Raw genomic sequence first — 24,164 nt, forward strand, 5'->3', positions numbered from 1 at the left:
TTACCTCCCACCTGTGCGTTCACTGACACCATGTGCTTCACTCCTTAGCTAATTTCTTTCTCTCCCCCTTTCCCAGGATAATTTGATTGCTGAGTCCACCCCAAGCAAACGCCTTTTTACGCTGCGCCTTACCCATGATTTCATCCTATTCACACCTGTACTTCTTTCCCTCTGGGTGAGTCTCTCGTTTTTCCACCAGTGTTTCAGCCTGCACCACCCCACACCATGTCAATCTATACCTGACCATCATTTTCATTCCCAGGACAGTTCAAAACCTCCCCTGTCTTCAAGGAGATCACGCCCAAGGTCCCACTACACACGCTGGTACTTTGACCAAGCAGTTGCCATACCTGTCAGCCTTCTTGCCTCGACCTATAGGTAGGCCACTTTCCTCCCACCTCACGCTTTCTATAGCCCCTGCGCCCCTTTCCACTTGCTTCCTCCCCGAACTCTCCCTTTCCTCTCCTATTACAGCATCCCAATTTTGGCAACCTGGTCCTGAAGATGATCCTGAATAAATAGGATTGAAATGCCTTTGATCGATCTAACAGCGCAACTCATGGCGAACATTCTACTTTGGTTCATAAAAAGTTTAAAATCTTGTTCAATCACTGTAAACAACTATTCTTGCTGAACCATTGATCCTTGTACATATTTTTCATCACCTTGTCACCTTGCATCTCTCGCTGTGTTTATCACTTGTCACTTGCGCCGTCACTCATTGTATCACAAGTACAACGTGCACCATGTTCCTTTGGGTTGCCTTCGCAATTTATGCTCACAGTGCTGATATAACTGTTTTGTATGAACTGTAGTTTTAAAAATATGATGCCATGAGCACTTTTGAAGAACTACCAGGACTCTCCCCATTTTCTTTCTTCCTTGTAATGTTGTGTACATACACATGTATCTGCCTTCCTCATTGAATCCGGTTGAGACATTGTTGTAAATGTTGCACCCTTTATTTTTCAACACCTTCCTCAAATTGGTTTAGCTTCGAGTGGGAATAGTAAATGTTACCCCTTTAGTGTCCAATTTTATCTGACAAAGACAAAACAAAACCACCACAATCGTGTCCCTGGATTCCCCCACCAGTTTTTCCAGAAGCTTGGGAATCAGAGGAATGGGGGAGTTGGCTAAGAGGACAGTAACGCACCCTCCACCCAAGTCCTCTCCTGCGGACCTCTTGTACAAAAGAGGTGAAATTGGGTGTTGAGACAGGAGGCAAGCAAACCCAAACTCAGCTTCCCGAACCTGCCACAAATCTGGAGAAAGACATCTCCTGAGATGAAGGAAACATGTTGCTGAGGGAATCTGCCACCACAATCATTACCCCCAGATGTGAACTGCACAAAGGAAGACCAACCAAACAACTGGGCTGCAACACAGTTCACTGACCTGGTCCTAGAGCACCCTGGTTGCTGAAAAAAGACATAGCCACCATACTGTCTCCCTCGGCCATTAGATTGCAACATTCCGCAAAGTGACAAAACTTCAAGAGAGCTTGATACACTGCCATGGACTCCCTCCACTTGTAGGATCACCTGCTGTCCTGGAGAGACCACGTGGCATGAAGAGACTTCTTCTGCTTTTAACGCTCCAACCATATGAACTGGCATTTGTTGTCAAGACCTTTGGGGTATCTGGATGCGGCCAAACCCCTCTGTTCAGACAGGAGGAGTCTAGCCACAACTGAAGTTCCTAATGAATGTCCAGTGTCACCGGAACCAGAACCTTGCAATCCACTGATGCAGAGCCCAACCAGGAGTGCAGAAGAGTCCAAAATGTCCTGAAATGGAACCTGTCCCACAGGACCATGATCAGGGTCGCCTCCATATGCCCCACAAGCTTCAAACAAATCCTCACAGGAAGGGACTGGCTGAGGAAGGCTGGGAGAGCCAGGCACTGCAAAACCAACACCCTGCCCTTTACCAGGAAGACCTTGTTGAGAGCAGTCCGAAACCTGCCCCATACGAAACACAGATCCTGCAATGGGACGGACCTGCCCTTCTTAAGATTGAGAAGGAACCCATGCCTTTGAACTTCACTGCAAACCACTTTGAGTTCCTGACAAAACTGAGCCCGTGAAGGAGCATGGAGAATTCAGTCATCTAGATAGGGGTATATTCAAGTCCCCTGAAGATGCAATGAGGGGAGCCACCAACTTGATTTATACTCAAAGAGCGATCTTGACCTGAAGGGCAGTACCTTGATTTGAAAATTCTGATTTTGAATACAAAATCTCAGGTACTTCTTGTTAGGCTTGGCTTTTCCAGCGGGTTTACTCCCAGACTTTTTGCTTTTTTGACCTCCTGTTTTTGACCCTATTTGTGTTGGTTTTATGACTCTGGGCACTTTACCACTGCTATTCTGTGCTAAAGTGCATATGCTCTCCAGGTAAATTATGTTATGGATTGGTGATTCCATGATTGACATATTTGATTTACTCGTAATCCCTAGTACAGCGTACCGTGTGTGCTCAGGGTCTGTAAATCAAGTGCTACAAGAAGGCCTGCAGCACTGATTGTGCCACCCACATTTGCAGCTTGTAAATGTAACTCAGACCTGCCACTGCAGTGTCTGTTTGCAGTTTGGTTCTGCCATGTCAACCTGGCACGTGCACCCCCTTGCCTGGCCCTAATATTCCCTTTTCTTACATGTAAGTCACACTTAAGGGAGGCCCAAGGTGGTCCCATGGGCAGGGTGCAGTGTATGTGAAAGGTATTACATGTACTGGTGTGTGTGATGTCCTGGCAGTGAATTACAGTGCATTTCACTTTTTACAATGGAAAGGCTATCCATCCCATCAGATAGATTGCCAGTTTACTTATAACATCCAATAGGTATATCTTCCCATTGGGACAAGATAGAAAGTTGGAGTTTAGTGTGCCTGAACTTAGAATATAAAAATGCACCTTTTAGTAAAGATGATTTTTAGGTCTTGTGGTGTTAAACGTGTGAAAGCGCGGTCTCGCCCGAGACCTATAGTGAGCGGCTCAGCTTTCCAGGAGACAGGACCTGGCCACGCGCATCTTCCAAACGGCGATCGGAGCGGGCCGCGCGCGCGAGAATGGGGAGGGAGGAGAAAGGCGATCGTGAAACCGAAAGCGATCGCTTTTGGGAACAAGGCAACAACATAAGCGGCAAACCATTTTAAACTAGCAAAAAAAAAAAACAAGACGTGTTGCATTGCAAATGTACTGAAGCGCCCAGATGTTAGCTTCAAAGCTCACCCATGCTTGTCAGGATTTCACCCGTGTTTTCATCTCGGTTTCTTTTTGCGATACATATGTCACCAGTTTGAATTTGTCACGAATTGAATTATTTTTGTTTCATTCCTCGGTAAAACGAAGCAGTTCTTTACGCCCTGCATTGCCCCCATCTCCTGTCTCCTGGGAAGCGCAAACATACACAGGCACACCTCCCCTGCACGCATGCCCTCACACAGAGACACACACACACACAAGCGCACATACACGCACGCACACATACAGAGATTCCCCCCGCCGTCGCACACAGAGACAGACAGACACACACACGAGCGCACATACACGCACACACACATACACACTCAGAGACACCCCCTCACACATACACACACGCGCGCACACACTGACACATGATCACACCAAGCCCCCCCAGCTGCCCCCCCTACAACTAAGGCCCACTTACCGCCACTCCGGACATCTGCAGCCTCCGCGGGGCTCTCCCTCGGGCTTGGGAGCCCCACGTCACCACTGCTCCTCCAGGCACTCCGAGACCATTCCCCCCGCGACCAGGCTGAAAAACACTCATCACAGAGGACGAGCGATGAAGAGCCAATCACAGCACTGGAAGAGACAAAGACCATTTGCACATGCGCACTGGACCCATCGCGAGCACGGCTTAGCGGAGACAGTTTCTCTTGCACATGCGCACTGTCACCCACCCAGCAATGCAGGGCGCTAAGAACTGCTTCGTTTTACCGAGGAATGAAACAAAAATAATCCAATTCGTGACAAATTCAAACTGGTGACTTATGTATCGCAAAAAGAAACCGAGATGAAAACACGGGTGAAATCCTGACAAGTATGGGTGAGCTTTGAAGCTAACGTCTGGGCGCTTCAGTACATTTGCAATGCAACACGTCTCTTTTTTTTTTGCTAGTTTAAAATGGTTTGCCGCTTATGTTGTTGCCTTGTTCCCAAAAGCGATCGCTTTCGGTTTCACGATCGCCTTTCTCCTCCCTCCCCACTCTCCTTTGGTCCCCTCCCCTCTGCCCCCTCCTCTCTGCCGCTGTGCCATAGGACTCCCTCCCTCCCCCGCGCTGGACCGGCCTCCGCAGGGCTCAGGAGATTCTGGGACGCCGCTCACCGCCCTGCTCCCTGGTAGGAGCCTCTGCAGCCGGGTGCAATGGCAACCAGCGCGTGCCGAAGGACAGCTTGTTATATTGTGTGTTTGAAACTACCACATGTAGAAAGTAGATTTTTCTGGCTTAACCATCCTATGTGCCTTTACTGAGTTGTGTGTTGACTGTCCGGAATTTGGAGTGACAGGGGCTGGAGATGCGCATTCTCTCAGACAGCCACTCGGGGGAGGGAGAAGAAAAAAAAAGAACACAGAGAAACTAAATATATAATATATAAGTATAAATATTGGGGCCCAGGCCCCAGAACTTTAGATTACTGCTGAACTAAGGTAACCTGCCAGGAAGAAGCACTGGAAAAGCTGTCAGGAGGAACTACCCCTTTGCTGCGTGCTCTGCTGTGTTGTCCTGCTGCTTACTGCTTCCGTCATGGGCAGGGAAAGGAATGGATTGTACTTACATCATCTTGCTGTTAGAGATTTTTTAAAGGGCTTGAAGTAAAGCTTGCCTTCTGTTGGAAGTCTGACGGAGATAAAAGACTGCAGAGAACTCGCTAGAATCAAGGAACCTGCAAGAAGGAGAGCTGGAAGAACTACCAGGAGGAGTAATGCCCCTTTGCTGTGTTGTTGCGTTGTTGGGTTGGCCTGCAGTTGCTGCTCCTGCCTTGGGCAGTGAAAGGACTGGACTGAACTTTCTTTACTTGTGCTGAGTATCTCCAAGTGCTTGAAGTAGAGCTTGCATCATGTTCTGAAGTCTCAGGTACTGCAAAGACTTCACCAACTTTTGGGTACAGCCTCTGAAACTGTGGTTTCATTGCCACAGAGGAAGGAAAGCAGCCAACTTCATCACTTGGTCAGTTGCTGGCTCCGTGTCCTGAAGGTACCACCCAGGGCACCGTCCACATCTCACACCGGAACCTTAGTCTCACCAATGACAACAACTGAAGCCGCTGCCAGTGTGCAACTGCTTGTACCATGACCTGATGCAACGCACTACGCACCACATTGCTTCACTTCACCAGCCTGGCTGCGTGCTGACTGCGACCTCCGTGACCGGATTGTGGATTGGGGCACCACTCGTAAGTCTCACAATGCACCGCCCCGTCCCACACTGCAGTCCAGACTGACTCACTCCAACTCAACCGCAACCAGCTCTGTCGCCTGCACATGATTTGTCAGCACCGCCTTCACTCCCTAGGCAGTTTTGGTCTCAAAGGCACCACTGGACCACTGTCACTGAGCCGCTGCCTGCGCCGCAACTTGAGGGCACAGCACGCCACACTGCTCCGTTTCGCATCGCAAATGCACCGGTTTCCACGACCGATGACCAGCCCACATCACCGTGTTGGCCGTAACACAAAAGGTATTGTTTACGAGACCGACACGGTCAGACGGGACTGTTGGATTCTGTTATTTTCAGTACAGCTGTTGCACCAGATGATGCTACCAACTTCAATGACCTATGGGCCAGATGTCCGATGGTTTTTGCATGTTCAAACGGATTTGCGAATCCATTTGCGCATGCAAAAACGAATAGTGGTATGCACCAAACCAAAATAGAGAGTCGCAATTTATTTGCGACTCGCTATTATGGAATTGCCAGTTGCTATTAGCAAGGGGCATTTCCCTCCTAATAGTGAGCGAAACCCCATGTACAAATGTTTTGCAACCGCAATTGGTGTCGCAAAACACTTGCAAATTACCACCCTCTTCAAGAGGGTGGTAATGGGGTCACAAAAGGGAAGGGCCCAACCCCCTTTGCAAATGCATGGGAAAACATTTTTGTAAGGGCAGGCAGTGGTCCCAGGGACCACTACCTGCCTTTAAAAAATGAAACAAAAACATTTCATGTTTTTCTTTTGTAAATGCATCCCCTTTTCCTTTAAGGAAAACGGGCTGTATTAAAAAAAACTGCTTTATTTAAAAGCACTCTGAGACATGGTGATCTGCTGAGCCCAGCAGGCCACCATAGCTTGGAGGGCCTGCCATTCCCAATTGGGTCGCAAATGTCGAGAGGCTCAATAATATTCATGAGCCTCTCAATTAGCGACCCCATTGGGAATCGCTAACAGTGAGTTACACACTAGTGTACATCCAAAATAGCGCCTCACAAATTGCGAGTCGCAAAAAACTTGTAATTTGCAAGGTGCTATTTTGGGCGTCGTACATCTGGTCCTGTATTTTTAAAGTGTTCTTGCAAAGTGCATATTTTTAAGTAACTGTAGTTTGAATTTTTATCGTTTGGGTCTTGTTTTGGATATTTTTCTAAACTGATGTGGTGTTCTTTTTGTAGTGGCTATATTACTGTGGGTTATGGGCAAATGCTTTACACACTGCCTCTAAGATAAGCTTGACTGCTTGTGCCAAGCTAACAAGGGGTTAAGCAGGGGTTAATTTAGGAGTGTAACTTCCTTAGTCTCACTAAAAGGAAGGGTCCCTACTTGGACCAAGGTGCAAACCATTGCCAATTAGAGACCCCCATTTCTAACACTTCTGATATGTGGGATGGATAGGTACAGGTTGTAGCATCCTGGAGATCCAGTGTACACATGAAGTGGTCCTTGATGACCAGAGGGATCACCTGCTGCAAAGTCTCCCTCTTGAATGCCAATGTCTGCCTCACTTTGGTCAGGGCCTTCAGATTCAAGATCATCGAAAATCCTCCTGTTTATTTCTCCAGCAGAAAGACCACCAATGACCCTGCCCCAGCTACATCTTAGGAACCCTCACTTTAGCCTGCTGTAGGAAGAGATTCCACCCCCTAAGCCAAAGCCAGCTTTTACTTCTTCATCCTGGGTTATGGAGTTGGCCGTACCCTGGAATCCCGGGTATGGGGGACACAAACTCGATCTTATGCCCCTCTCTGATAGTGTGAAATGCCCAGTTGTCTGAAGTGGACTCCTGCCATACCATGCTGAAGAGAAAAAACATGCCTCCAACCGTACACCCTGAAGGCATACTCATATAGTCAGTAACACTTAGGGGTAGACTGCTGTTTCTATTGGGCCACCCTTTTTAGGATTGAACCTCCTCTGTGAAGTAAGTTGCTTCTGTAGCTGCAGTTGCAGACTGTGAAAGGGCTGATGAAAGTAAGGTGCTTCTAAGGGAACCCCTTGTCCGAACCATGCTGCATCAGGAAAGGCAAGTGCCTTTTCTCCTTGAACAACTTATGCAGGTGATTCTCCAACACTAGCCCAAACATTTGAGAATCAAAAAACATAAGTCTTATGTCAGAGGAGTTTTGGGCAGCATCGGTGCATCAATCTTTAAGGGCAAGATTTTGCGTGGCAGCAATACAAGCCCCACCCGTAAAGCAGAAGCCTGCACCACATTAAAAGCCCTGTCAGACATGAACTCAACTTGCTTCATAATATTATCCGGCAAGGTAGAGCACTCAGGAGAATCATCCATAGCACTGAACAATGTCTTAATATCATTCAGCAAGGACTGAGGGACATTAGACCCATAGTTATCAAACTCTTAGCACCCAATGAGAGCTTGAATACACATTCCTGAGGGCTGAATCAACCTTTTTTTATCAGTTGTGTCTTTAACAATAGCAGGCTCCACCAGGCAGGTCCTGCCCACCATGCTAGCCACAAAGGAATCAATAGGAAGATCATCTGGCAAACTGCCAGACATGTCATTAAGGGGGTATACTTTTGATATGATGCAGTCCAACATGATTTTGACCAGGTCCTTCCATTCCTGTTTCAAGATTTCCAAAATGAACAGATGAATTGGAAAATCAACTTCTAAGGCACATTGGAAATGCCGCAGCAACTCCGAAGTGGAAGTTTCAAGACCCACCTCCTCCTGAAACCCCACATTATATTTTACATGTGACAAAACATTAGGCAATACACCCTTGCTGATGTACTACCCTTTTTGTTCGTCTGGACCAGGAAGTTTGAGGAAAATGAGCCCGTCAGAGACTCCTGTGTTCTCCATTTCACAGGAGAGAACTCCAAAGAGGTCTTGCTGATAAAGCGCTTCAATTCAAATCAATTCACACATTCTTATATAGCGGATGGCTACCAGAAGACCTCCCAATGCTTAACAGACATAGCAAGTTGGCGGACTGAACAGAGGGAAAATAAATCCTAAACAACCAATGTTTGAATGCCTTGAAGAGTGGTAGTTCATGGTCCAGTTGATGTGGTTCTGATGGAGGAGAGTTACATTATTTGGAGGCCAAATAGGCCATAGAGTGATCTCCCCACCGAGAACTACGTATTTTAGGAACATTTAATAGGTTTGCTGTGGCAGATTTAAGAGGCCTTTGAGAGATGTAAGGGGAAGTTAAAGATCTTTTCAGTGGGGGGTGCCTTAGCTTGAAGTGCCTTATGCATAATGCATAAGGACTCAAAATGCTCCCGTTGTTCCACCGGAAGCCCGTGTAGCATTGCTAAAACTCTATTGGCAGAAAATTGCCTCGTACTGTTCATGAGTAGTCGAGTTGCTATATTTTGGACCACCTGCAATCTTTTTACCAAATATCAAGGTAATCCAAGATATAAGACATTGACATAATTGAGGCATCAAATCACAAGGGCCTGAACAATTAATCTTTTGACTAGAAAAGGAAGAAGGTTGAAGACCTTCCTCTGCAGGCTGAGGACTCCAAAGAAGATGGCAGCAAGCTTCTTTACTTGGTGGTCAATTGTGAGACTGATTTCCAGCCATATTCTGTGACTTTTTATAGAGCTTTTAGTGGTCAGAGGTTTCTGAGGCAGTTTGGTTAAGGTGTCGGAACCATATTATTGAGGTTATCATTCAGCAACATGACCTCAGTCTTACCTTCGTTAAATTTAGTTTACAGCTGGCCATCCACTTAGCCACCTCTGAAGACAGGAATTTAATTGGATGTGACTTGAGCTAGGATTTGGTAAGATTGACATGACCAACTGGGTGTAATTGCCATAGGAAATCAGTGACAACCCATATGAATGCACAATCTCCACCAGGGGACATATATAAAGATTGAGAAGTGTGGGGTTTAACAAAGCCCCCTTGGGTGCCCCGCTGCTCAGGGGAAGGCTTCCGGAAAAACAAGATTGATCTATAACCTGAAAGATTTGGTTCTCCAAAAAGGAGGTAATCCATTTTAGTGCTATGCCATCAAAACCCACATTTAATGTTCTCGGAATAAGGGTGGGATGGTCTACCATATCCAAAGCAGCACTTATGTCTAAAAGAATAATGGTTGGCATGGCTCTTTGATCCAGATGGTGTCTCAGATCGTTTACCACTGCCAGCAATGCTTTTTCCGTGCTGTGCTCTGAACCCCATTTGAGTGGAGTGGAGGACTGTGTTGGTTTCAAGGGAGGCAGAGAGGTCTTTATTAGAAACTAGACAAAGTGGATTGAGACAGGTGTTTTTTAAAAAGTGGTTTGACAACAGAATGCCTCCATTGGGAAAGGGTCTCCCCGCTATTGAAAGATAAATTTAACAGGTCAGTTAAAACAGGAACTATACTTTCGGACCCGTGACAGAGAATATGGAGGGGGCCAGGTCTGAAAGAGAACCAGAATTTACTATCTGCAGGAGGTCTGTGAGAAGGTCAACAGTAAGATTGAGGAAGGCCAGGAGATTACCATCCTGTTCATGTAAGTGGGGCTTTCAGGGTTAAAGATCTTCCAAATTTAGCCTATTGTGTAAGGGAGAGCATATGTCCATTCTTTTGGAAAAAGAGTGCCAGATTATTACAGTGCTCAACAGAAGCTTCTGGGGTAGGTATGGCTCTGTGGTCTCTCTGGGGATCTGAAAGATCTCTTTCGGAGAGTTGACTGAACTTTCAATTGTTTCTGAATAGTAAGAGCCTTGTGAACATTTTATTTCGGCATGATAGTTTCTGATGGCTATCCTGCATTCAAGTGTGTTGGTCTCATCATAAGATTTCTTCCACATTCTCTCAAGACATTTGCAATCCTTTTAAAGATTCAAAAAATGGGAATTGAATCAAGGAGATTTCTTACCTCAATTGGCATTAGTAAGTGATTTTGCTGGTAAAACTGTACCCAGTAAATTAGTGATCCACTCAGGTTTAGACGTCTCCATAACAGTGTACCAATCCTTGAGGTTCAATTCAGACCAGCGACGGACCATCCACTTGAGTGGTAGGGGGAAGTAAGGGGGGAGGAGTATATAGAATAATCTGGAGTGAGAAATGGTCTAACCAGGTAAGAGGAAGGGGGCTTTGTACCTGTACCTGTAGGCCAATAATGTTACTGAATAGTAGGACTTTTCTCATGCATGGGGTTCTTTACCAATGTAGTGATTTGCAAACAAGCAAGGTCTAGTAAAAGATTCTTGGTGACAGCATTGTTCATATCATCAACGTGAATATTAAAATCTCTAATCAAAGTGAAGCTAGGTACATTTAAGGCCAAACCAGCCACTAATTTCGAAGGGCCTGAATAAAATGTGCATAGGGGCCGGTAGGTCTCTACTGAAGAATTCCAGAGATGATAAAAGTAGGATTTAGTCTCAAGGAAAAATTTAGGCTTTCACAAGTTGAGATATTAAGGGGTGTCTAGGAGCACTTAAGCATTTCCATGTATATAATGGCAACCCCACCATGCCTTTGCCTGCCTGGTCGAACCTACTAATGAAGGTGACAAGGCTTCAACTACATCAGGAGAAGAATCCTGATAGAGTCAGGTTTCAGTGGGGGCTAGCAAAAAATATCCAGCTTATGAGCTGCCAGAGAACGATACTTAACAAAAATCATCCATCAAGCTGACAATTTGGGGCTGGCATTAGGCTGACTGGGTCTGAGTCGAGGACACAGTCCTTAGCTATTGCAGACCAGTGTTGATCAACTAAAGGTGACAGGATATGTGCAGGAGCCAGTAAGGGTAGTTTGGAATGCATACAATTAACTGGAAGTATATGATACCTTGTTTTGTATTCCAGAGCCTTATCCCCTGGTTCCTTGCCCCCACTGGGCATGGACAGGCACAGTGGGGCTTGTTTTTCGTGTGCCCGCAGCAAGCCTGCCACATGCGCTTCTGCATAGTCTCTGTTTTATGGGAGAGCAGGAGAATATATGCGGCTGGCCATTAGAGCACTAACCCCACAATGACAACTTTAAGAGGCATTGCGAGTAGGAGGAAGAATGGTGCCTCAATCTCGAGCAGTAGGCAAAAGAGAATGCCACCAACAATGCATTTCCCAACAAACAAAACCTTTTCCCCCAACCCTTCCAAAAGTGTCCCCCAACAGTGTAAAAAGTACCAGTAATGAGAGCAAAAATATGGGAACTCTCAGGCACGGTAAAATGCTATATCAGCATTGCTAGTAACAAGTAAAGGAATCTCTAAAAAGTACAGTTGACAATAAACTACTGCAGCAATAGAAACTTTAAAGCTGTCTAGAACTTAAAACAAATTAAAAAGTGAGCTAGCAGCCTTACATGTCCGTTGCAAGTCCGCTTCATAGTCTTCCTTATATGGGAAACCAAGAGACTAAGGGGCATATTACCAACCAATAGAGATAATTTTTGTCTCTAACTTATTTAGAGACAAAAATTATCGCCGCAAATCGGCGATTTTTATCGCAGATAAACCTTGCTATTAGCAAGGTTTATCGCAAATGCGATAAAAAACGGCCGCAATGCATGAATATCGCTGAAAAGTCAGCGATATTCATGCATTATCGAGCAAATGCTCTTAGCCATGTTATCCACCTCCCATTGGATAAAATGGCTAAGAACTGCTCCTGGGCAAGTGTTAGCTTTTGGAGATATTCGCGCTTAGCGCGAATATCTCCAAAAGTTGGTAATAGGAGATAGCGATGTTAGTGACTGTGACTTTGCATGTCATTAGTGATAAATATCACTGACATGTAAATCGGGGCCCAAGATGGTCACTATCTCCTATTAGCTGTCGCTAACTGGTGTTAGCGACAGCTTGGTAATAGGGAGATAATTTTATCTCCGCTTTTTTGGCTTTTAAGCCAAAAAAGCGGAGATAAAGCCCCTTGATAATATGCCCCTAAATGCGGCTGACCGTTAGAGTGCTAACATCATGATGGTGGCTTTGAGCCACGCTAAGATCAGAGGGATAAATGGAGCACCTCTCTCAAGCCGCCAGTGAAACAGAATGCCACCAACAATGCATTTCCCAACAAACAATACTTTTTCCTCCCAACCCATCCAAAAGTAACCCAATGGTGCAAAAAGTGCCATAGTGAGAGCAAAAGCACTGGTTCTCTCAGGCATCATAAAATGGTATTTCAGGATTGCTAGTATCAGGTAAAGGAATCTCTCAAAAGTACAGTACACAATGAAACACAGAGGCAAAAGCAACTTAAAAGCCTTGTAGAATTTAAAGCAAATTAAAAAGTGAGTCAGCAGTCTTACATGTCCACTGGTGAGCTGCTGCAGAGTCTCCTTATATGCAGCAGGCAGCTAGCGTTCTAACCCCACAATGGTGGCTCTAAGCAGTGCTGAGCGAAGCGGCAGAAATGGCACCTGGCGCTTGAGCAGTCGGCAAAAAAGAATGCCACCAAGAATGCTTTTACCAACAAACAATACTCCCCCCAACCCATCCAAAAGTGCCCCAATGGTCCAAAAACTGCAGATAGTGAGATCAAAAACACCGGACCTCTCAGGCATGATAAAATGCTAATTCAGAGTCTCTATTATCAGGTAAAGGTATCTATTAAAAATCCAGTTCGCAATAAAACACAGTAGCAATAGCAGCTTTGAAGCCATCTACAAATTAAAACAAATTAAAAGTGAGCCGACAACCTTACCTGCTCCACACCGCCCCTAGGTACCCCATGTCTTCATCCCATTTGTCACTAATTAGAAGACAGAACAAACCAAGAGGAGAAGGCAGGCAGACTCAGCTTCAAACGCTCATCTGACCCCACCCTGATTCCCTGCTCACAGGAGAGGAAGAAGAGAAATCTAAAGAGGAAGAAGACACTACAGTGCTTCCCCATAATGATTATCAAAATCACTAAACAGGAACGATAATGACCTGTCTGCGTCAGATGCATACATGATACAAAATTGGTAGTAGCCAAATCCCCTATGTGGACTTACCGGAAACAGCCTCCTCTTTTACGGTCCCACCAGCATTCTGAAGCCCAAATGCAGTGCGTCCAAAGAGCATGCATTAACTCTCAGCATCTGGCATGTGCATACCTTACCCCGGAAGGGAAAACACTCCTCCTGATACCTCTTACTTCCAGCTATCAGCAGGAGGAAGAGAGCATAGTGGGATCTCTCTACTTATGATCGGATTTCTGCACTTGTGGTGGAATCTCTGCACTCATAGTGGGATCTCTCTACTTGTGATGGGGTCTCTGCACTCATGATGGGATCTCTGTACTTGTGGTGGGATCTCTGCATGTGTGTTGGGATCTCTATACTCATGGTGGGATCTCTGCACTTGTGATGGGATCTCTGCACTCATGGTGGGATCTCTGCACTTATGGTAGGATCTCTATACTCAAAGTGGGATCTCTCTACTTATGGTGGGATCTCTGCACTTGTGATCTCTGCTCTTATGGAGGGATCTCCGCACTTGTGGTAGGATCTTTGCACTTATGGTGGGATCTCTGCACTCATGGTGGGATCTTTGTACTTGTGATGGTGTATCTGTGCTCATGGTGGGATCTCTGCCCTCATAGTGGGATCTCTCTACTTGTGATGGGATCTCTGCATTTGTGGTGGGATCTCTGCACTTGTGATGGGTTCTGTACTCATGGTGGGATCTCTGCACTTGTGATGGGATCTCTGCGCTTATGGTGGGATCTCTGCACTTGTGATGGGATCTCTGCTCTCATGATGGGATCCCTGCCTGTGTGATAGGATCTCTGCATTCATGGTGGAATCTCTGCACTCATGGGATCTCTGCACTTGTGAAGGGATCTCTGCACTTTTGGTGGGATCTCTGCATTCATGATGTGATCTCTGCACTTGTGGTGGGATCTCTGTACTTGTGATGGGATCTTTGCACTCATGGTGGGATCTCTGCACTTGTGATGGGATCTCTGTACTCATGGTGGGATCTCTGCATTCAAAGTGAGATCTCCCAACTTGTGATGGGATCTCTGCACTTGTGGTGGGATCTCTGCACTCATAGTGGTATCTCTGTACTTGTGATGGGATCTCTGCACTCATAGTGGGATCTCTGCACTTGTGATGGGATCTTTGCACTCATGGTGGGATCTCTGCACTTGTGGTGGGATCTCTGCACTCATAGTGGGATTTCTCCACTTGTGATTGGATCTCTGCACTCATGGTGGGATCTCTGCACTTGTGATGGGATCTCTGCACTTGTGTTGGGATCTTTGCATTCATGGTGGGATCTTTGCACCTGTGGTGGGATCTCTGCACTTGTGGTGGGATCTCTGCACTTGTGATAGGATCTCTGCATTCATGGTGGGATCTCTGCACTCATAGTGGGATCTCTGCACTTGTGATGGGATCTCTGTACTTGTGGTGGGATCTTTGCACTCAAAGTGGGAGCTCTGCACTCATGGTGGGGTCGCTGCACTTGTGATGGGATCTCTGCACTCATAGTGGGATCTCTCTACTTATAGGATTTCTGCACTTGTGGTGGGATCTCTGCACTCATAGTGGGATCTCTCTACTTGTGATGGGGTCTCTGCACTCATGATGGGATCTCTGCACTTGTGATGGGATCTCTGCACTCATGGTGGGATCTCTCTACTTGTGATGTGATCTCTGCACTCATGGTGGGATTTCTGCACTTGTGATGGGATCCCTGCACTCATGGTGGGATCTCTGCACTTGTGATGGGAATCTCTGCACTCATGGTGGGATCTCTGCACTCGTGATGGGATCTCTGCACTTGTGGTAGGATCTCTGCACTTATGGTGGGATCTCTGCACTCATGGTGGGATCTTTGTACTTGTGATGGTGTATCTGCGCTCATGGTGGGATCTCTGCCCTCATAGTGGGATCTCTCTACTTGTGATGGGATCTCTGCATTTGTGGTGGGATCTCTGCACTTGTGATGGGTTCTGCACTCATGGTGGGATCTCTGCACTTGTGATGGGATCTCTGCACTTATGGTGGGATCTCTGCACTTGTGATGGGATCTCTGCTCTCATGATGGTATCCCAGCCCTTGTGATAGGATCTCTGCATTCATGGTGGAATCTCTGCACTCATGGGATCTCTGCACTTGTGAAGGGATCTCTGCACTTGTAGTCGGATCTCTGCATTCATGATGTGATCTCTGCACTTGTGGTGGGATCTCTGTACTTGTGATGGGATCTATGCACTCATGGTGGGATCTCTGCACTTGTGATGGGATCTCTGTACTCATGGTGGGATCTCTGCATTCAAAGTGAGATCTCCCAACTTGTGATGGGATCTCTGCACTTGTGGTCGGATCTCTGCATTCATGATGTGATCTCTGCACTTGTGGTGGGATCTCTGTACTTGTGATGGGATCTATGCACTCATGGTGGGATCTCTGCACTTGTGATGGGATCTCTACTCATGGTGGGATCTCTGCATTCAAAGTGAGATCTCCCAACTTGTGATGGGATCTTTGCACTCATGGTGGGCTCTCTGCACTTGTGGTGGGATCTCTGCACTCATAGTGGGATGTCTCCACTTGTGATGGGATCTCTGCACTCATGGTGGGATCTCTGCACTTGTGATGGGATCTCTGCACTTTTGTTGGGATCTTTGCATTCATGGTGGGATCTTTGTACCTGTGGTGGGATCTCTGCACTTGTGGTGGGATCTCTGCACTTGTGGTGGGATCTCTGCACTTGTGATAGGATCTCTGCATTCATGGTGGGATCTCTGCACTCATGGTGGGATCTCTGCACTTGTGATGGGATCTCTGTACTTGTGGTGGGATCTTTGCACTCATGGTGGGAGCTCTGCACTCATGGTGGGGTCGCTGCACTTGTCATGGGATCTCTGCACTCATAGTGGGATCTCTCTACTTATGATGGGATGTTATGTTATGTTATGTTATGTTATTAAAATTTCTAGAGCGCACAGCTGCCCCAGCAAAGGGGCGTCCTGGCGCTTTGACAGATGATGTAACATAACACACAAAAGAAATTAGCCAGAAACTGGAAAGAGGAAAGTTTTAATAGCCTGCCTGAAGGCGAACATATCCTCAAGAGCTCGAATGTGAACTGGTAGCGAGTTCCATAAGCCAGCCGCTAGAACCCTGAAAGAACGGCCACCCATCCTGCTCAACCTGAAGCGTGGACAGACAGCCAGATGAAGCCCCTCCGATCTTAAAGATCTCTGCATTTGTGGTGGGATTTCTGCACTCACAGTAGGATTTCTCTACTTGTGATGGGATCTCTGCACTCATGGTAGGATCTCTGCTTTTGTGATGGGATCTCTTCACTCATGGTGGGTTCTCTGCACTTGTGGTGGGATCTCTGCACTCATAGTGGGATCTCTCTACTTGTGATGGGATCTCTATACTCATAGTGGGATCTCTGCACTTGTGATGGGATCTCTGCACTCATGGTAGGATCTCTGCATTTGTGATGGGATCACTGCACTTATGGTGGGATCTTTGCACTTGTGGTAGGATCTCTGCATTTGTGATAGGATCTCTGCATTCATGGTGGGATCTCTGCACTTGGGGGATCTCTGCTCTCATGAAGGGATCCTTGTCCTTGTGGTAGGATCACTGTACTCATGGTGGGATCTCTCTACTTGTGATGGGATCTCTACACTCATGGTGGGATCTCTGCGCATGTGATGGGATCTCTGCACTCATAGTGGGATCTTTACACTTGTGATGGGATCTCTGCAGTCATGGCAGGATAACTGCACTTGTGGTGGGATCTCTGCACTCATGGTGGGATCTCTGCACTTGAGATGGGATCTCTGCACTCATAGTGGGATCTATCTACTTGTGATGGGATCTCTGCTTTCATGGTGGGATCTCTGCACTTGTGATGAGATCTCTACACTTATGGTGGGATCTCTGCACTTGTGATGGGCTATTTGCACTTGTGGTGGGATCTCTGCATACATGGTGGATCTTTGTACTTGTGGTGGGATCTCTGCACTTGTGGTGAGATCTCTGCACTTGTGATAGGATATCTGCATTCATGGTGGAATCTCTGCACTCATGGGATCTCTGCACCTGTGAAGGGATCTTGACTTGACTTGACTTGTGAAGGGATCTCTGCACTTGCGGTGGGATCTCTGCATTCATGGTGTGATCTCCACACTTGTGGTAGGATCTCTGTACTTGTGGTGGGATCTCTCTACTTGTGATGGGATCTTTACTATCATGGTTGGATCTCTGCACTTGTGATGGGATCTCTGCACTCATAGTGGGATCTCTGCATTCATAGTGAGATCTCCCAACTTGTGATGGGATCTCTGCACTTGTGGTGGGATCTCTGCACTCATAGTGAGATCTCTCTATTGTGATGCAATCTCTGCACTCATGGTGGGATCTCTGTGCTTGTGATGGGATCTCTGCACTCATAGTGGGATCTCTGCACTTGTGATGGGATCTTTGCACTCATGGTGGGATCTCTGCACTTGTGGTGGTATCTCTGCACTCATAGTGGGATGTCTCTACTTGCGATGGCTTCTCTGCACTCATGGTGGGATCTCTGCACTTGTGATGGGATCGCTGTAAACATGGTGGGATCTCTGCACTTGTGATGGGATCTCTGCACTTGTGGTGGGATCTCTGTACTTGTGATGGGATCTCTGCACTTGTAATAGGATCTCTGCATTCATGGTGGGATCTCTGCACTTGTGGAGGGATCTCTGCATTCATAGTGAGATCTCTCTACTTGTGATGGCATCTCTGCACTTGTGGTAAGATCTCTGCACTTGTGATGGGATCTTTGCACTCATGGTTGGATCTGTGCATTCATGGTGGGATCTCTGTAATTGTGGTGGGATCTCCGCACTTGTGATGGGATCTTTGCACTCATGGTGGGATCTGTGCATTCATGGTGGGATCTCTGTACTTGTGGTGGGATCTCTCTACTTGTGATGGGATCTTTACTATCATGGTGGGATCTCTGCACTTGTGATGGGATCTCTGCACTCATAGTGGGATCTCTGCATTCATAGTGAGATCTCCCAACTTGTGATGGGATCTCTGCACTTGTGGTGGGATCTCTGCACTCATAGTGAGATCTCTCTACTGTGATGCAATCTCTGCACTCATGGTGGGATCTCTGTGCTTGTGATGGGATCTCTGCACTCATAATGGGATCTCTGCACTTGTGATGGGATCTTTGCACTCATGGTGGGATCTCTGCACTTGTGGTGGTATCTCTGCACACATAGTGGGATGTCTCTACTTGTGATGGGATCTCTGCACTCATGGTGGGATCTCTGCACTTGTGATGGGATCGCTGTAATCATGGTGGGATCTCTGCACTTGTGATGGGATCTCTGCACTTGTGGTGGGATCTCTGTACTTGTGATGGGATCTCTGCACTTGTAATAGGATCTCTGCATTCATGGTGGGATCTTTGCACTTGTGGTGGGATCTCTGCACTCATGGTGGGATCTCTACACTTGTGGAGGGATCTCTGCATTCATAGTGAGATCTCTCTACTTGTGATGGCATCTCTGCACTTGTGGTGGGATCTCTGCACTTGTGATGGGATCTTTGCACTCATGGTGGGATCTGTGCATTCATGGTGGGATCTCTGTAATTGTGGTGGTATCTCTGCACTCATAGTGGGATCGCTTTACTTGTGATGGGATCTCTGCACTTGTGATGGGATCTCTGCACTTGTGATGGGATGTCTGCATTCATGGTTGTATCTCTGCACTTGTGATGGGATCTCTGCACTCATGGTGGAATCTCTCTACTTGTGATGTGATCTCTGCACTCATGGTGGGATTTCTGCACTTGTGATGGGATCCCTGCACTCATGGTGGGATCTCTGCACTTGTGATGGGATCTCTGTACTTCTGGTGGGATCTCTGCACTCATGGTGGTATCTCTGCACTTGTGATGGAATCTTGCACTCATGCTGGGATCTCTGCACTTGTGGTGGGATTTCTGCACTCATAGTGAGATCTCTGCCCTTGTGGTGGGATCTCTGCACTTGTGATAGGATCTCTGCATTCATGGTGGGATCTCTGCATGTGTGGTGACATCTCTGCACTTATGGTGGGATCTTTGCACTTATGGTGGGATCCTGCACTTATGATAGGATCACTGCACTTATGGTGGGATCTCTGCACTTATGATGGGATCTCTTCATTTGTGGTGGGATCTCTGTACTTGTGGTAGGATCTCTGCACTTGTGGTGGGATCTCTATACTCATGGTGGGATCTCTGCACTTGTGATGGGATCTCTGCACTCATGGTGGGATCTCTGCACTTATGGTAGGATCTCTGTACTCATAGTGGGATCTCTCTACTTATGGTGGGATCTCTGCACTTGTGATCTCTGCTCTTATGGAGGGATCTCTGCACTTGTGATAGGATCTCTGCACTTGTGGTGGGATCCCCGCACTTGTGGTGGGATCTCTGCACTCATGGTGGGATGTCTGCACTCGTGATGGGATCTCTGCACTTGTGGTAGGATCTTTGCACTTATGGTGGGATCTCTGTACTTATGGTGGGATTTCTGAACTCACAGTGGGATCTCTGCACTTGTGATGGGATCTCTGCACTTTTGATTGGATATCTGCACTCATGGTGGGATCTTTGCACTTGTGGTGGGATCTCTGCACTTTTGGGCGGGATATCTGCATTCATGGTGGGATCTCTGCACGTGCAGTGAGATCTCTGCACTTTTGGACAGGATATCTGCATTCATGGTGGGATCTCTGCACGTGCGGTGAGATCTCTGCACTTATGGTGGGATCTTTGCACTTGTGGTGGGATCTCTGCACTTGTGATAGGATCTCTGCATTCATGGTGGGATCTCTGCATGTGTGGTGGGATCTCTGTACTTGTGATGGGATCTCTGCACATGTGATGTGATCTCTGCACTCATGGTGGGATCTCTGCACTCATGGTGGGATCTCTCTAGTTGTGATGTGATCTCTGCACTCATGGTGGGATTTCTGCACTTGTGATGGAAACCCTGCACTCATGGTGGGATCTCTGCACTTGTGATGGGATCTCTGTACTTCTGGTGGGATCTCTGCACTCATGGTGGGATCTCTACAATTGTGATGGAATCTTGCACTCATGGTGGGATCTCTGCACTTGTGGTGGGATGTCTGCACTCATAGTGGGATCTCTGCCCTTGTGGTGGGATCTCTGCACTTGTGATGGGATCTCTGCACTCATGGTGGGATCTGTGTACTCATAGTGGAATCTTTTTACTTGTGATGGGATCTCTGCACTTGTGGTGGGATCTCTGCACTTATGGTGGGTTTTCTGCACTTATTGTGGGATCTCTGCACTTGAGATGGGATCTCTGTACTCATGATGGGATCTCTGCACTTGTGGTGGGATCTCTGCACTCATAGTGGGATCTCTCTACTTTTGATGGGATCTCTGCACTTATGGTGGGATCTCTGCACTTATGATGGGATCTCTTCACTTGTGGTGGGATCTCTGCACTTGTGGTGTGATCTCTGCACATGTGGTGGGATCTCTATACTCATGATGGATTTCTGCACTTGTGATGATGGGATCTCTGCACTTATGGTGGGATCTTTGCACTTTTGGTGGTATCTCTGCACTTACGGTGGGATATTTGCACTTGTGGTGGGATCTCTGCACTTGTGATAGGATCTCTGCATTCATGGTGAGATCTCTGCATGTGTGGTGACATCTCAGCACTTATGGTGGGATCTTTGCACTTATGGTGGGATCCTGCACTTGTGATAGGAACACTGCACTTATGGTGGGATCTCTGCACTTATGATGGGATCTCTTCACTTGTGGTGGGATCTCTATAGTCATGGTGGGATCTCTGCACTTGTGATGGGATCTCTGCACTCATGGTGGGATCTCTGCACTTATGGTAGGTTCTCGGTACTCATAGTGGGATCTCTCTACTTATGGTAGGATCTCTGCACTTGTGATCTCTGCTCTTATGGAGGGATCTTTGCACTTGTGATAGGATCCCTGCACTTGTGGTGGGATCTCCGCACCTGTGGTGGGATCTCTGCACTCATAGTGGGATCTCTGCACTCATGGAAGGATCTCTGCACTTGTGGTGGGATTTCTGCTCTCATAGTGGGATCTCTCTACTTATGGTGGGATCTCTGCACTTGTGATGGGATCTCTGCACTTTTGATTGGATATCTGCACTCATGGTGGGATCTCTGCACTTGTGGTGGGATCTCTTCACTTTTGGGTGGGATATCTGCATTCATGGTGGGATCTCTGCACGTGTGGTGAGATCTCTGCACTTATGGTGGGATCTTTGCACTTGTGGTGGGATCTCTGCACTTGTGATAGGATCTCTGCATTCATGGTGGGATCTCTGCATGTGTAGTGGGATCTCTGTACTTGTGATGGGATCTCTGCACATGTGGTGGGATCTCTGCACTCATGGTGGGATCTCTGCACTCATGGTGGGATCTCTCTACTTGTGATGTGATCTCTGCACTCATGGAGGGATTTCTGCACTTGTGATGGGATCCCTGCACTCATGGTGGGATCTCTGCATTTGTGATGGGATCTCTGTACTTCTGGTGGGATCTCTGCACTCATGGTGGGATCTCTACACTTGTGATGGAATCTTGCACTCATGGTGGGATCTCTGCACTTGTGGTGGGATCTCTGCACTCATAGTGGGATCTCTGCCCTTGTGGTGTGATCTCTGCACTTGTGATGGGATCTCTGCATTCATGGTGGGATCTGTGTACTCATAGTGGATTCTCTTTACTTGTGATGGGATCTCTGCACTTGTGGTGGGATCTCTGCACTTATGGTGGGTTTTCTGCACTTATTGTGGGATCTCTGCACTTGAGATGGGATCTCTATACTCATGGTGGGATCTCTGCACTTGTGGTGGGATCTCTGCACTCATAGTGGGATCTCTCTACTTTTGATGGGATCTCTGCACTTATGGTAGGATCTCTGCACTTATGATGGGATCTCTTCACTTGTGGTGGGATCTCTGCACTTGTGGTGTGATCTCTGCACATGTGGTGGGATCTCTATACTCATGGTGGGATCTCTGCACTTGTGATGATGGGATCTCTGCACTTATGGTGGGATCTTTGCACTTGTGATGGGATCTCTGCACTTTTGGGTGGGATATCTGCATTCATGGTGGGATCTCTGCACGTGCGGTGAGATCTCTGCACTTATGGTGGGATCTTTGCACTTGTGGTGGGATCTCTGCACTTGTGATAGGATCTCTGCATTCATGGTGGGATCTCTGCATGTGTAGTGGGATCTCTGTACTTGTGATGGGATCTCTGCACATGTGGTGGGATCTCTGCACTCATGGTGGGATCTCTGCACTCATGGTGGGATCTCTCTACTTGTGATGTGATCTCTGCACTCATGGTGGGATTTCTGCACTTGTGATGGGATCCCTGCACTCATGGTGGGATCTCTGCACTTGTGATGGGATCTCTGTACTTCTGGTGGGATCTCTGCACTTATGGTGGGATCTCTACACTTGTGATGGAATCTTGCACTCATGGTGGGATCTCTGCACTTGTGGTGGGATCTCTGCACTCATAGTGGGATCTCTGCCCTTGTGGTGGGATCTCTGCACTTGTGATGGGATCTCTGCATTCATGGTGGGATCTGTGTACTCATAGTGGATTCTCTTTACTTGTGATGGGATCTCTGCACTTGTGGTGGGATCTCTGCACTTATGGTGGGTTTTCTGCACTTATTGTGGGATCTCTGCACTTGAGATGGGATCTCTATACTCATGGTGGGATCTCTCTACTTTTGATGGGATCTCTGCACTTATGGTGGGATCTCTGCACTTATGATGGGATCTCTTCACTTGTGGTGGGATCTCTGCACTTGTGGTGCGATCTCTGCACATGTGGTGGGATCTCTATACTCATGGTGGGATCTCTGCACTTGTGATGATGGGATCTCTGCACTTATGGTGGGATCTTTGCACTTGTGGTGGGATCTCTGCACTTACAGTGGGATATTTGCACTTGTGGTGGGATCTCTGCACTTGTGATAGGATCTCTGCATTCATGGTGGGATCTCTGCATGTGTGGTGACATCTCTGCACTTATGGTGGGATCTTTGCACTTATGGTGGGATCCTGCACTTGTGATAGGATCACTGCACTTATGGTGGGATCTCTGCACTTATGATGGGATCTCTTCACTTGTGGTGGGATCTCTGTACTTGTGGTGGGATCTTTGCACTTGTGATGGTATCTCTGCACTCATGGTGGGATCTCTGCACTTATGGTGGGATCTCTGTACTCATAGTGGGATCTCTCTACTTATGGTGGGATCTCTGCACTTGTGATCTCTGCTCTTATGGAGGGATCTCTGCACTTGTGATAGGATCTCTGCACTTGTGGTGGGATCTCCTCACTTGTGGTGGGATCTCTGCACTCATGGTGGGATCTCTGCACTCGTGATGGGATCTCTGCACTTATGGTAGGATCTTTGCACTTATGGTGGGATCTCTGTACTCATGGTGGGATCTCTGAACTCATAGTGGGATCTCTGTACTTGTGATGGGATCTCTGCACTTTTGATTGGATATCTGCACTCATGGTGGGATCTCTGCACTTGTGGTGGGATTTCTGCACTTTTGGGTGGGATATCTGCATTCATGGTGGGATCTCTGCACGTGCGGTGAGATCTCTGCACTTATGGTGGAATCTTTGCACTTGTGGTGGGATCTCTGCACTTGTGATAGGATCTCTGCATTCATGGTGGGATCTCTGCATGTGTGG

The sequence above is a fragment of the Lissotriton helveticus genome, chromosome 10, assembly GCF_964261635.1.
Source record: "Lissotriton helveticus chromosome 10, aLisHel1.1, whole genome shotgun sequence".
Lineage (NCBI taxonomy): Eukaryota > Metazoa > Chordata > Amphibia > Caudata > Salamandridae > Lissotriton > Lissotriton helveticus.